The sequence below is a fragment of the Pteropus alecto genome, unplaced genomic scaffold (genome assembly GCF_000325575.1).
Source record: "Pteropus alecto unplaced genomic scaffold, ASM32557v1 scaffold155, whole genome shotgun sequence".
In the NCBI taxonomy this organism is placed as follows: domain Eukaryota; kingdom Metazoa; phylum Chordata; class Mammalia; order Chiroptera; family Pteropodidae; genus Pteropus; species Pteropus alecto.
In genome coordinates, this window is record NW_006438113.1 from 18,569,949 (window position 1) to 18,585,187 (window position 15,239).

General features: G+C 33.7%; 1 protein-coding gene and 1 pseudogene across 5 annotated transcripts in view; both read left to right on the forward strand.

Annotated features, from left to right (window-relative positions):
- The window catches only part of JMJD1C (jumonji domain containing 1C), a 302,235-nt gene that overhangs the window by 70,967 nt on the left and 216,029 nt on the right, over positions 1-15,239 (forward strand). The gene's annotated exons all lie outside the window — the stretch shown is intronic.
- On the forward strand, positions 11,435-11,553 carry LOC112482726 (annotated as a pseudogene).

Here is a 15,239-nt window from a genome sequence, read left to right on the forward strand (position 1 = left end):
CTCTCCCTCCCCCCTCCCTCTCTCCCCGCTCCCCACCTCCTTCTGGGACTCCCAGAATATGTATATTAGTCTCTCCGTTGGTATCCCACAGCTAGCTCCCTTAGGTGCTCTGTTCACTTCAGTCTTTTGCTGTTCTTTGGACTAATAATTTACATTGTTCTATCTTTAGGTTCACTGATTTTCCTTCTACTTATTTATTTCTGCCTTTTAATCGTTCTGGTTTGTTTTTTATTTGAGTATTGTACTTTTCAGTTCCAGAATTTTTTAGTTTTAGGGTTTATCTCTCTTCATTAATACTTAAAATTTGTTCGTAAGTCTTTTTTGTTTGTTTTGTTATTTGAGCATTTTTAAAAAGGTCGTTTTAAAGTCTTTTTCTTGCTTATCAGAGGGATCATTTGTAAGTTATATAAATGTCTAACTGTTATACTGTATACTTAAAACTAGTATAATATTGAATGTCAACTGTAACTGAAAAAAAATTAAAAGTAAAGTCTTTGTCTTGTATATCTGCCATCAGGTATTTTTTAGGGGGACAATTTCTGTTGATTTGTGTGTTTTTTTCCTTCAAACAGGCCATACTTTCTGTTTTTGTGTGTGTGTGTGTGTGTGTATGTTTTTCTTGGAAACCGACATTTCAATCAATGCTTTCCAGATTCTCTCCCATCCCCAGTGTTTGCTGTTTTATGTTGTTGTTTTTATTATTTTTGTGTTTTCTGTGTCAGAGATCAGCCAGAAGTGTAAACTTAAGGTCTTCTAACAGTTTTATCTGAGTCTGCGCCATTCTCTGTGCACGAGCAGTTACTTTCTAATTTTCTCTTATAAGTAGATGTTTTTGAATTTCCTAGTCTTTAATGTCTAGCTCCCAAAAAAGAAAAGGAGAAAAACGAAGGGGTGGTGGGAAGGACTTTGGCCCTTCAAATACCCAGGTAGTCACTTCAGCCAGATCTTTCTCTTTCAGTAGGTTTTTCTTCTCTGGTATTGTGTCCTGTGACTTTTATAGCATGGCCTGCCTGGACGCTTAGCTTTATCTCCTCAGTTTATTCCTGGCCTCTATGTGGTTTTCTCCTACTTTGCATGATGGTGTATAAATTTTCTTTAGTCAGTAAGCCGTTATAATCAGAAAGTTTACCTATTTTGTGTCCCATTTCTCAGAATTCTATATCTTTTATTGTTTATGTTCATTGTCTTGAAAATTATTGTTTTAACTATATTTTTCTGGATTTTTATTAGTCTCAGGCAGGATGATATATGTGACACTGTTAATTCATCTTGGCCAGAAGCAAAAATCAGCTCATTACATTTTTAGATTTTTGTCATTAAAATTAAGATTTTTTATTAAATTTACATAGTAAGTACCCAATAGATATTAGCCATGAAGTTGCAAAATAGTGGGTTATAGAAATGTTTTGTTTTGTTAAATATCAATTTTGAATTAGTAGTTATACCTTCTGTTAAAGTCAAACCATCACTTCTGCTTTTCAGCTTCCATGTACCTAACTTCCATGAAGTTCTCTATTAAGGTCCTTATGTAGAAAAGTAAATTATTTTTATTGTATTTGTAACCTGTAGTTGGTTGATAAAAAGGAGTCTGGTGAATTAATGAAAGCATCGTCTTTTCTTAGTCAAATTTCATGGTGTGAGAAATGCATGTAGTTAGCCTTAAGATTTTCATGAAAGTTAGCTTAAGAGATGTTTTATAGCATTTTAAGAAGACCTTTTTTTCCCCCCTAGATCTTCAGAGCCTGAGTATTTCTCTTTTGGTATTTAGTTTTTTAAAGTTCTGAAAGCTGTAGCTAGCTTCAAGCCAAACTCGCATCTGATCTTTTAAAGTTTTTGTACCTTTTATCTCATAATTTGTTTCCCTTCATAGCCAATTCTTTTTTTTTTCTTTTTAAGTTTATTGGGGTAACATTGGTTAATACAATTATATAATTTTCAGGTGTACATTATCATTTGACATCTGTATATTCTGTTGTGTGTTTACCACCCAAAGCCCAGTTTCTTTCAGCTACCATATATTTGGTCCCCTTTACCCACTTCTCCCTCCCCCCGACCCCCCTATAATTGACCCCCTTACCCTGTCTACCTCCCCTCTCCTCCCTCCCACCCCACTAGTAACCACTACTCTATAATCCTCTGGTAACCACTAGTCGTCTGTAGTTCATGTCCACGAGTCTGTTTGTCCCGCTCATTTGTTGCTTTTAGGTTTATATTCCACATAAAAGTGATAATGTGATTGTCAACTTTTTCTATTTGGCTTAATGCCAATTTTTATCCTAGGTTTTGGAGATGTGTAGATGTCTCCTATTTTCGGAGAGTTTAGAGGCAATCTTAGAGATTGAGTTTGCTTCATTTAGTCAGAGTTTCAGATAAAAGTGGTTAAAATAGGTACTTAGTTTTCAGTTTTTCTTGTCAGAAAAACAAGCCTAGAAGTAGACACTTAAGGATAATAGGATTATTCCCTTGATCTTTCCTTCACAGTCAGTACAACACAGCTGATCCTTTTGCCTCCCTCAGTTCAGCTCTAAAACAGGAAGGAAAGGAAAGCAGAAAAGGGCAGAAAGGCTCATATCATTTGAGTTTGCCCTAAGGATCTTTCTAAGAAACATAATCTCAGATCGCTTCAAATCCTACACACCTGCATCTTATTTTCCAGAACTGTTTCACATTGCTATCTGCCAAAAGGCTGGGAAATTTAGGATAGGTTATTATTGGCTCTAACAAAATCAGTATTATTTTGGTAAGCAAGCAAGTTTAGATTGATATTGGATATACAACTTGAAGTTCATGCCTCAGAAACCACCATATTTCAGGATCCTCTTAAAACCATAGGTTGTACCTTCTTATTTTTCATAATGGTGCCACTTCTGAAACCATAAACTATAATATGTCATTCTTAGGTATTTCAGTTCATTAATCTTACCCCTGTTCCTGCTTTTTTAATTCTCTTCTTCAATAATTAATTTGGTCTTTTTGAATGAGATGTATATTTGTAAATCAATATATAATTTACCTGACCATAATCTTTTGTGATTCATGTTCTGTCATTTTTTTCTTTCACAAGCCAATATATATACTCGATTTTAAAGTATATAATTTCTGAATTTGTTTGCTTTTCCTCACTATGCACATTGGTTTTGTTATCATTTGACTAATAGAGGCTTTATGCCATTATCATATTTTCAAAGTCAGGGTAGAACCACTCTTTAAAAGAAATAATAGTTTTATTGAGATACCATACACATAAAATTCACTCTTTTACCGTGCACAATTCAGGTGTTCTTAATGTATCACAGAGTTGTGTAATCATGAGCATGATCTAATTTTAGAACACTTTAATCAACCTGCCAAAGAAACCTCATACCTGTTAGCAGCTGCTTCCCATTCTCTCCTATCTCTTCCTCATCCCGAGCCCCTGGCAACCACTTATCTACTTTCTGTCTGTATGAATCTGTCTATTCTGGACATTTCATATACACAAAACCATATAATGTGGCCTTTGTATCTGTTTTCTTTCATTTAGAATAATGTTCTCAAGATTTACTCATGTCATAGCATGTTATTAGTACACATATTTTTAACCAGATAATGATTCGCAAATACTTTCTCCTATTTTGTTACCTTTTCACTTTGTTGATCGTATCCTTTGAAATATAAAAGTTTTTAGTTTTGATGAAGTCCAGTTTATTTTTTCTTAGGTTGGGCTTTTTGGTGTCACATATAACAAACCATTGACTAATCTGAGGTCATAAAGATTTTCTCCTTTTTCTTCTAAGAATTTTTATAGTTTTTTATGTCTTACATTTAGATCTCTGACTTATTCATTTACAGTTAATTTTTGTATATGGTGTGAGGTAAAAATCTGACTTCATTTTTTTTTGTATATGGAAATCCATTTGTCTCAGCTCTGTTTTGTTGAAGACTATTTTGCGCATTGAATTGTCTTGGGACCACAACTTATTTCTTTTAAAACCAACTTCGGAAGTAGTTGTATATCAAGAAACATGATTTGTATTCTTAGTATTGAATCTGGATATTTAGGAGTGGGATGAGGTTTTTTAGTCCTGAGGTAGGATGTTATTTATTTGTTTATTTTTAACGATTAGCAAGTAATTCTCAATAGGAGCTCTAAATATGTTTGTTGAATGTATGCATGGCCTCACTGAGAGGAAATTGAGAATGAGTGAATTTGGATCCCGTTGAAACAGTCACTGGAGATCCTGGAGTCATAGATGATATTTTTAATTTAGTAATAAAATGCTATAATAATAAAGGTCACCATGATCAAGAAAGATATTCTCTTTTGTGGTTTTTTCCTTGTAATTGTGTTGTGTAATCATACTAATTTGTGATACCAGGGTGCCACTTTCTCAACTGGTGGACACTCCAGAACAAGACCCTAGCTCACAACGATTTCCTGGCATGCAGCTTTAAATTTTGTCTCGGAACAGAAAGCCTCTGTGTCGATTATTAATATGGCTCACCAAATATTTTTTGTTCTCATTGTTCTAGGCACATAACAACATTGTATGCCCTTGTCTTCTTGTGTTACTTGGGGCTGTGTGACATTCTGGCAGTGAATGAGTTGTGAGAAAAAATGATGTATGAAAGAAAACAAGTATATTTTTTCCTATCCTTGGGTCATAACTGGTAACATGTTGAGATGATGCATGAAAGAAACCAAGTGTATTTTTTCTAATCCTTGGGTCATGACTGGTAACATTTTGAGATGATGCTTGTTCTAGAGCCCCTAAATAAGAAAGATGAACAGCATCCTCCAGGGAATGAACAAGAAGTAAATTTTATTTCAAGCTACAGAGGTTTTGCAGTTGTTTATTACAGCTTCATAACCTAGCCTATCCTGACTAATAAAGATTCTTTCTTCCTCTTAGATTCTGAAGTTCAAATATGGAGAATATAATAATTACTGTTTTTGAAGTACTTAGATAAGAGCCAAAGATAAAGGAAAGTTTTAAGATGTATGGTAGTCAACAATGCACGTTTTTGAGTTTTAGCTTCTTGCCCTCCGTTTCCTTTTCTCTTCTCTTGATTGCTTTTAATTTCCTTTCATGTTTTGTTTCCAGAGTAACTGAGATAATCATGACCAGTTGTAACTTTAAGTAGAGAATTGTTTCATTTCCACAGGAGTCTCTACTTAACAGCCATTGAAAGTTTCTGGTCTATTCCAAAACCTTGCCTTTGTAGAGGAAAAATTTAGTTCTTACTTCATTAGGAATTTTAAAGACTAGAACTTTAAAAATATTCAGTTGATTTCTTTGACATGTGATACATTGTTCTTTTTGATGACCAGAGAATACTTTGTAATAAATTAGTCTTTTGCAATCTATATGAAATTATTTGTGTCATTTATTTAGTTGAACATTTTATCAATAGTAATGCAGATTAGGAAATAAAATTTTTGTTGCTCTACTAGAATTTTGTAATTATTGAAATCATAGTTACAGAGGAATATTTTTAGTAGGTAAAAAATATACATTTGCATATGGAGATTGCCCCCAATAAGTGATAGTTTCTTTATTATGAAAAAAATGTTTTAATGTTTTCAAGGTGACTTTTTATCATTTTTTCCTCCCGAGTATGAGTTCCTTTAAAAATCTGTTTGTTAAGCAGTTGGCAAGCTCTCTTAATATGTTTTAAAAACTTATCAATGAGAAATACTATTTCATATGTGGCTGGTGTTACTCATATACATAGTAAACTGTATTATTAAGCATGTTGCTTATTTTTAACCTTGATGTTTTAAAGTTATTTTTAAATCTCTGTACTTTCAGAAGAATAATAGAAACAAAGGGCATATTAAAATACCTCAGATTTGTAGTTATGTATTGGATAATAAAGCATAACTTTTTTAAGACTGTGCCAGTTCAGAATTGGGGATAAAGCCATACATTGTTAATTTCTAATGTTTTTATTTTTTGGAAAAAATTTTTTCTTAAATTCTCAGAATAAGGCTTTAAAACTAGTGGGAAAAAGAAAAAAACATTAACGTTATATAACCTTTTAATTTTTTTTCTTGTGAATTGAGATTTTATTTTTAAGTTTAGTAATCTGTAGCTAATATTTGTGTATTGGGAATGATTTCATTGTCTTTTTGTGTCTAATGTGTAGTATTATATTCTTATGTTTAAGAAGCTCTTAAATGCATTCCGTGTTACATCCTTATACTCTTACTGAAAAATAAAGAAAAACAGAAAAACAGTGTAGAAAAATATTGCCTTACAAGAATGTCTTAAAATTTATAAACTTATGAGTTTTATTTCACCCCATTCGGACTTATGTCATAAAGCTTGACATTCAGCAGTCCTTGGCCTTTGGATATCTATCCAATTTAAAAACACTCATAAAGCATAAATTTCATTTGAGGGGCATGTATTTGCAGAGTACATATATAACAAACCATTGTTTTTTCTTAAGAAACCCTAATAACTTTGCTATTGTGATTTTTCAGCTCTGAAATGATAGCTCTAGATAATTCAAGATAATAGTTTTTATGTAACTGTAAAGGAAAAACTCAAATTTTTCCTTCCTGTGTAGAGAAAAAGCCAGTTCTTACTGTGTTTATTTCCTGTGCATCTCCTTTACTTTATGACACTTTTGGTCACCAAATGTGTGGAAATTTTTCCTTCTACGTGAAGAAATTCTCTGACACCAGCTGAGTGTTCTACAATTTAACTCAATTATAACACTGTCTACCTGGAGTTAGTCCCATAAGAGTACTCTTTACTATACTTCAAATGCCAGTCACAAGTAGTTTGTCCCTAGGTCATTCACAACTTCTCTTCACCCCCTCCCCTCCTTCAGTTCAATTAATTTGCTAGAGCAGTTCACAGAACTCAGGGAAACATTCACTTACATTTACCAGTTTATTAAAGGATATGATATAGGATACAGGTGAACAGTCTGATGAAAAGATGTATAAGGCGAGGTCTGGGAAGGTCCTGAGCGCAGGAGCTTCTGACCCCATGGAATTGAGGTGCATCACCCTCTGGTGTGGATGTGTTTGCCAGCCTGGAAGCTCTTTGAACCCTATACTAGGGGGATGTAGGTTTCTTCACATAGGCACGATCAGTTATTAACTCCATTTCTAGCCCCTCTCCCTTATTTGGAAATGAGGGATGGGGCTGAAAATTCCAAGCTTCTAATCATGGCTTGCTCTTTCTGTTCCCTAGCCGCCATCCAGGATCCTCCAGCATCCCACTCAGAGTCAGCTCAATAGAACAAAAAAATGCTCCTAGTGCTCTTATCATTTAGAAACTTACAGGGTATTAGGAGCTTTGTGTCAGGGACAGGATCAAAGATAAATACTAGAGCAGGAGATGCTCCTCATGTTTTTATCATTTACAGAATTTCAAGGGTTTCAGAGCCCTGTGCCAGGAACCAGGGGCAGAGACCAATGTATATTTTCTATTATCTCAGTAACTTAGAGATATTTGAGTAAACCACTTTAAAATGACATTGTTTTCATATAAAAGTTGTTTCATATGAAGAAATGTTATTCATTTCAAAAATGTACATGATCATATATCTGATAATGGTTTAGTATCCAGAATATATAAAGAATTCCTGAAGCTCACTCATAGAAGACAAACAGCCCAATTTAAAAGTATACAAAAGCCTTGACTAGACATTTCTCCAAAGAATGTATAGTAATAGTCAATAAGCACATGAAAAAAGTCTCAATATCTTTAGCCACTAGGGATATATAAATCAAAACCATCGTTATATTAGTATGGGCAATTAGCAAGTGTTCATTCTTTTTAAATACTAAAATTTGTTGTAAATTTGTTGCACTGCCACTTCACACTCATTAGAATGTCTGTAACTTTTTAAACAACAGAAAACAACAGGTACAAGAAAAAAAAATAACAAGTGTTGGCAAAGATGTGGAAAAATGGGAACCATCATACATTGTTGGGGGGAATGTAAAATGGTGTAGCCACTGTGGCAAACTGGTAGTTCCTCAAAAAGCTAAACAATAGAATTACCTTATGACTCAGCAGTTCCACTCCTAGGGTATATAACCCAAATAATTGAATGCTCAGACTTAAACAGATACTGATATGCCAGTCTTCATTACAGCATTATTCACAATAGCTGTAAGGCAGAAACAACCTAAATGTCAAAAAAAAAGATGGATGAATAAATAAAATGTGGTATATACATGTAATGAAATATTTATTCAGCCATGAGAGTAATGACATTCTCATACATGCTATATAGCATGGATGAACCTTAAAATACTATGCTAAGTGAAATAAGCCAGACAATTATATGACATATTTAGAATAGGCAAATTTATAGAAACAAAAAGTGCATTAGAAGTTGCTAGGTCCTGAGAGGAGAGGAGAATGGAAGTTATTGCTTAATTAATAAAGAGTTACAGTTTGTTATGATGAAGTTTTGAAAACAGATAGTAATGATGGTTGCACACCAGTGTGAAAGTAACTACTGGCACTGAATTGTACACTTTGAAATGGCTAAAATGATAAAATTTGTCTTGTACATATCTTATTAGTAAAAAAATGAACATGAATACCTTTTCATTAAACTGCCCCCACTTTTGTATGAAATATCAAAATTTTATATTCTCCCTTTGACTATTAACTATGACCATGACTTCAGTTACATTCCCAGATTCCACCTATTTCGTTTAATGGTAATCACATTTAGGAGGCATATCATTGTCTTAACTACTCACTCTGTGGTTTGGGAGTCGGGTACAACATTTAATCTTATTTGATTAGGTCACCTGGAGAAAAATGCGTGGACTTTAGAATTGAAAAGATCTTCCAGATAGAGGAACTGTTGCAAGAATAGTGTGAGAAGGGTAAAATAAATCTATCAGTCGTTATATTAGTATGGGCAATTAACAAGTGTTCATTCTTTTTAAATACTAAAATTTGTTGTAAAACATTTTTATAAAAGAGCTTCTTCCTCCTCTTTGATCTCCAAAATTTCATTGCATTTTTTATTTTGACACTTGTCACCTATTTTTAGAATTTTTTAAAATGTGGAACATAATTATATTGATCTGTGAAGGTTGCCATAACAAAACACCATAGACAGACTGATGGTATAAACAACAGGAATATATTTTCTCATGGTTCCAGAGGCTAGAAGTCCATGATCAAGATGCCATTAGGGTTGGTTTCTAGTATAGGCTTTCTTCTTAGATTGCAGATGTACGCCTTCTCGCTGGTCCTCATATGACCTTTGCTTGGTGCTTGCAGTTGGTGGGTGGGTGTCTACCTTTTTTCCCCGTTGGTCTCACCAGAGGTTTATCAGTTTCACTAATCTTTTAAAAAATGTGTTTTAGTTTTGTCAGTCTTCTTTATGACATGTTTGTACTTTATTAATTTCTACTCTCATCTTTATTTTCCTTCTACTTTCATAGAATTTGTCTATTTTGCAGGTTCTGTTTCTAATTTCTTGAGGTAGATTCTTAGCTCATTATGTCCCAGCCTTTTATTTTTTAATATATGCATTTAAACCTTTAAATTTTCCTCTTAGTAGTTCTTTAGCTGTATTCTGCAAATTTTGATATGTTGTACATTTATTGGCATTTGGTTTTACAGGAATTCTTGTAAATAATTTTTGTTTGTTGATTCCACTCATTTTTCTTAATGTTAACTTATCTTATGCGCTTGGTTATCTTTGCATGCTGGGCTCTTTATTTGAAAAATTAGTTGTAGAATAACTTAAAAGCCTAGAATAGTATTCTTTTTTCGTAGAGGATTTGTATTTGATTCATCCAGATGTCTGGTGACAGGAGTAGTATGGTCATCTATAATTCTAAGTGTGATTTGAGATTTTTCTGAGCCACCTTGGTTACTCAGAGCTGGGCTTCAGGCCATAAAATAGGTGATTTAATTCTGAGTCACACTTGCTTCTAGAACAGGAGTCCCCAGCCCCTGGATCGCTGCCTGATATCTGTACGTAGCCTGTTAGGAACTGGGCCGCTCAGCAAGAGGTGAGTGGTGGGTGAGCCAACAAAGCTTCATTTGTATTTGCAGCTACTAGCATCACTGCCTCAGCTCCACCTCAGATCCTCAGGCATTAGATTCTCATACGAGCACTGATCCCTGGTGCCAAAAAGTTGGGGACCACTCTTCCAGGATATAGCCTTTCAGAGTCTTAACCAATTAGTGGGGTTTGCAGTCCTTACTTTTGTTGGGCCCCAGATTTGAACTTTCTTAGAATTAGCCTGGGGAGACCATCAAGTAAGAATATTGCCTGACCTTTCAACATCAAGGGCAAAATAGCTGATAGTGTTTGTTTATCTCAAGCTTTCTAAAAAAATCTCTTCAGGTTCTTGGCTCAATAATTCCTTTCTTGTTAGCCCTTAGCTTTAAAAAAATCAAACTTAAAATATACTGTATCTAGACTTTTAATTGTCACAGGGATGGTGATGGTGATGGTGATATGAATTATACAGGAACTAGAAACTCCTATATGGTATTTTGATTACAAGTGTTCCTTGACTGTCATTGTAAATTTAAAATGCCAGAAGTCGAAAATGCCTACTGAACATAATAGCTTAGCTTACCTTAAACATGCTCAAAACACTTACATTTGCCTATTGGGCAAAATCATCTAACACAATGACTACACTGTTGGTGGTTTACCCTCGTGATCACGTGGCCGGAAGGGAGCTGCTACATTCTGTTGCTGCCAAGCATGAAAGAGTATGGAACTGCATATCACTAAGCCCAGGAAAAGATCAAAACTCAAAGTAATTTGCTTTTTTTTTTTTTAAATCCCATGTATGATTGAATCATGTGGTTCTTGTCCTTTCCCATGTGACTTATTTCATTTAGCATGATCTCAAAATCTATCCATGTTGTAGCAAATGGCAATATTTCATGTTTTTTATGGCCGAGTCGTACTTCATTCTATATATGTACCATATCTTTATCCAATCATTTGTCAAAGGATACATGAGTACTTCTCTTGTCTTGGCTGTTATAAATAATACTGTAATAACAGAAGGGTACATATATCTTTATGAGTAAGTGTTTTGAAAATTTTCGATACAAAGCCAGAAGAGGGATTGCTGGGTCTTATGGTAGCTCTTTTCTTAATTGAAAGATAAAAACTTGTCTGTATTACACAGGAAAATGGTGGGGTTCTTGCTTGACAATACCTGGCTTCTTTCAGCTGTTTTGAAAAGTATTGGATTGTTTAGGACCTAACTTTTCTTAACAATAGTCTCATTAGAAGTAAATTCTCAATTCTTCATTGTTTGGAAAGAAATAATTTACATGTATAATATGATGGAAGTTGCTTAGTATATGGCATAATCACAGATAGGATTTTATGATCTATTCATTTCCAAGTAGCTTTAACATTTTTAAATGACAATTCCTATGTTACAAGAAAATGTTGACATTAAGCTTTTTAAAAAAAAGCTTTGCAGTATGGCCATGCTACCCTGAACAAGCCCGATCTTGTCTGATCTCGGAAGCTAAGCAGAGTTGGGCCTGGTTAGTACTTGGATGGGAGACCACCTAGGAAGACCAGGTGTTGTAGGTGTTAAAAACAAAACAAAACAAAAAAACTGATTGTAAACTTGACAAGGTCCTTGCAGTTTGTAAAGTCAATCAAGGGTTGCCTTGCCTAAAAAATGAATGAATGAATGAATGAATAGTTAAAAAAAAAGCTTTGCATAGTTACTTGATTACTTAAATTTTGCTCACTAATTTCTTGAAGATCTTGTAGCAAATTGATTTAGTGTAAGATTTAAAATTGTTCATAATTGGTAGGCTTATGTAAAATGGCACACTTTTATATTATCACTTGATTGCTACAATATTTATCAAAAATTTGGCAGAAGTTCCAGTATTTAGCACATAGGGGTGGCACTTGGAAAGGAAACGTACCATACCTAAAAAGTTAACTTTTAAATTTAGCTTTACTATTTTTCTCTTAAAAAATAGAAGACCCAATAAAATAGTACCTCATCTACATATGTACATTGAATGAAAAGGCTTCGTGTAATATTTAACTATAATCCTTTTGTAACCTGTTGTGTTTCATTACTTGTTTAAATAATTTATCAGGTTCCCAGAGTTTTAGAGTATGGAATGTATTCAAGATGATTTCGGTCAAAAAAAATTTTTAGATAGATGACATCAATCTCTATGAACTTAGAAAAATCTGAATGTTCCTATGACAATTTTAGTTGCAAAATGAATCACTCTCACTAAATTAATTCACACATTATAGTTTTCATACTTAAAAAATCATATCTGTACATATTCAAATTATCCTTAAATTTTCATTTGGACATACAGTACTTTTTTGGAATGTGAAATTAAAAAATAGGTTATGTATTTTTACCAAATAGAAGGTAGAGTTTTGTATATATGCCTTCTGAACATAAACATAATTTTAGATTAAAATGCAAATAGGATTTTATAATTGTTTTTTAAAAGTATGAATATTGTGATAAGAAAAGGCGAGACATTGCTACAATTTATTACAAATCTAAGGTTATGTGTCATTACTTGTATAAAATAGTCTTCTTTGTTCAGCTTCTTATAGCGCTAGGAGAATTGTGTAGTTTCATTGATTGGTTCCATGCAGTGGAAATCTGACCTTTAGCAGATGTTTGAGAAATTTCCAGCACAGCATGATCAGCCAACTAGACAGTTTTCCCCTTGTTATTTGACAGGCCTTCAGTGGTTTAGTAACATGCGAAAGAAATTTTAAACTATTTTTCATAATATCAAAAGCTTTCTAAAATATTAAGAACACATTGAAAAATATTGACAAAATGAGGTAGATTTTTTCCCTCAAATCATGGATTATAGTTCAGGTAATTTTAAAATGTTTACTTATTTAAAAAAAATTAAAATCCTGATTGTCAAGTGAATCATATTTTACTTTGTTATTTAAAACATGTCTACGAAATTGTCCTTAAGGGTTGAAGTATGTTATTTTTTTTGCCTTGGTCTTATTTTTCCTTCTGCATGTTAAACATTGTAGCTATCTTTTATTGTAATATTCTTATTTAATTTTATATATTTTAGAAATAAAGACTTTTTGATAGAGATTAAATGTGTCACAGAGCAGTTATCCTATCTGGAATGCGTAGCTAAAAGCCAGGATGCTCTACAAATGGTAAAGCCTGTTCTCTGAAGGAAAGTATTTTTTAGAGGATGTGAGAGGTTCAGCTGTGTAGTCATGGGAGTTCAACATGAACACTCTAAGCTCTGTTTTCTTGAGTATACAGGAAGGGAGAGAAAGCGCCTTAATGTTTGAGAATCCAGTGATGAATTGATAGTACCAGCAGTTGTAAGACTGGATCTTTTCCTGCAGGTGCTGCTGTTCCATAGAGCATTGCAGTTGCTTTTACTGTGTCAGATGTGGAATTAAAAAAAAAAAGATTTTAAGGAGAGTTGAAGAAATATAATCTTATATAGTTTCATTTTATTTTTTATAGCAAGTATGTGTGCTATAAGTTTATATATTGAATTAATTCTGCTAAATAATTATGATTTGTAGTTAGTGTTGGTATTCACTTATATATCACCTTAAGGAAATAAAAAGGTATTTTTTTACAGTCGTAGATTCAGTATTATGTGTTCCAAGAATGACTATGCTAAACCAAACTTTAAATATCAAACATTTATGCTATAGCTTTTCTTGACTCCACATGAACAAAACTAATGGCAAATCTCAATCGCACTACAGGTGAAAGCCAGATTAATATGTTTGTATATAAAAGCTTAAAGAAAACAATATAGATAATTATTTCTCCAGTAATGTTATCACATTATAGTAACCTCTCAGATAAAAACCACATATAAGGCTTTATTTATTTATTTATATTTAATCTATTTTCTTTTTATTATGGTGACATTGGTTAATGAAATCCAGTGAGTTTCATGTATACAATTCAATAGGAAGGCATATATACATTGCATTGTGTGTTCACCGCCCATAGATTTCTTTCTGTTACCACATATTTGACCCCTTTCACCGCATCTACCTCCCCTCTCCCTTCTTTCCTTCCAGTAACCACTAGTCTATTATCCATGTCCATGAGTCTCTGTTTGTTTGTCCTGTTTGTTGCTTTTAGGTTTATATCCCACATACAAGTGATAGGTGGTTTTCAGCTTTTTCTGTCCGGCTTATTTCGCATAGCATGATTATCTCAAGGTCCATCTATGTTGATGCAAATGGCAGTATTTCATCTCTTATGGTTGAGTAATAGTCCCTGTATACATTTACTACAGTTTCTTTATCCACTCATCTATCATAGTACACTTTGATTGCTTCCATGTCCTGGCCACTGTGAATAATGCTGCTATGAACATCGGTGTGCAAATATCTTTTTGAATATATGTTTTCAATACCCGGTAGGGGGATTGCTGGGTCATATGGTAGCTCAATTCTTCATTTTTTGAGGAACCTCCATACTGTTTTCCATAGTGGCTGTACCAATTGGCAGTCCCACCAGCAGTGTATGAGGGTTCCTTTTTCTCCGCATCCTCTCCAGCACTCGTTATTGTCCTGTTGATGATAGCTGTTCTAACAGGTGTGCCGTGGTATTACATTGTGGTTTTGATTGGCATTTCCCTAATAGCTAGTGAAGTTGAGCATCTCATCATATGTCTGTTGGCTATTTATATGTCTTCTTGGGAGGAGTATCTGTTCAGGTACTCTGCCCATTTTTTAATTGGATTGTTTGTTTTTTTTTTGTTGTTATTGAGGTGTATGAGTTCTTTGTGTATTTTGGATATTAGGCCCTTATCGGCGGCGTTGCTTGCTAATATATTTTCCCATTCAGATGGTTGTCTCTTTACTTTGTTGATGGTTTCTTTTGCTGAGCCGAAGCTTTTTAGTTTGATATAGTCCTATTCATTTATTTTTGCTTCTCTTGCTTGCCTTTGAGGTCATATTCATAAAATTCTCTTTAAGTCCAAGGTCCATGAGTTTCGTGCCTACGTTTTTTTTCTGTGTATTTTATTGTTTCAGATCTTATGTTCAGGTCCTTAATCCATTTTGAGTTAATTTTGGTATGTGGTGATAGACAACAGTCTAGTTTCATTCTTTTGCAAGTGGCTTTCCAGTTTTCTCAGCACCATTTATTGAAGAGGCGTTCCTTTCCCCATTGTATGCTTTTGGCTCTTTTGTTGAAAATTATTTGCCCATATAAATATGAGTTTACTTCTGGACTCTTCTGTTCCACTGGACTGTGAGTCTGTTTTCCT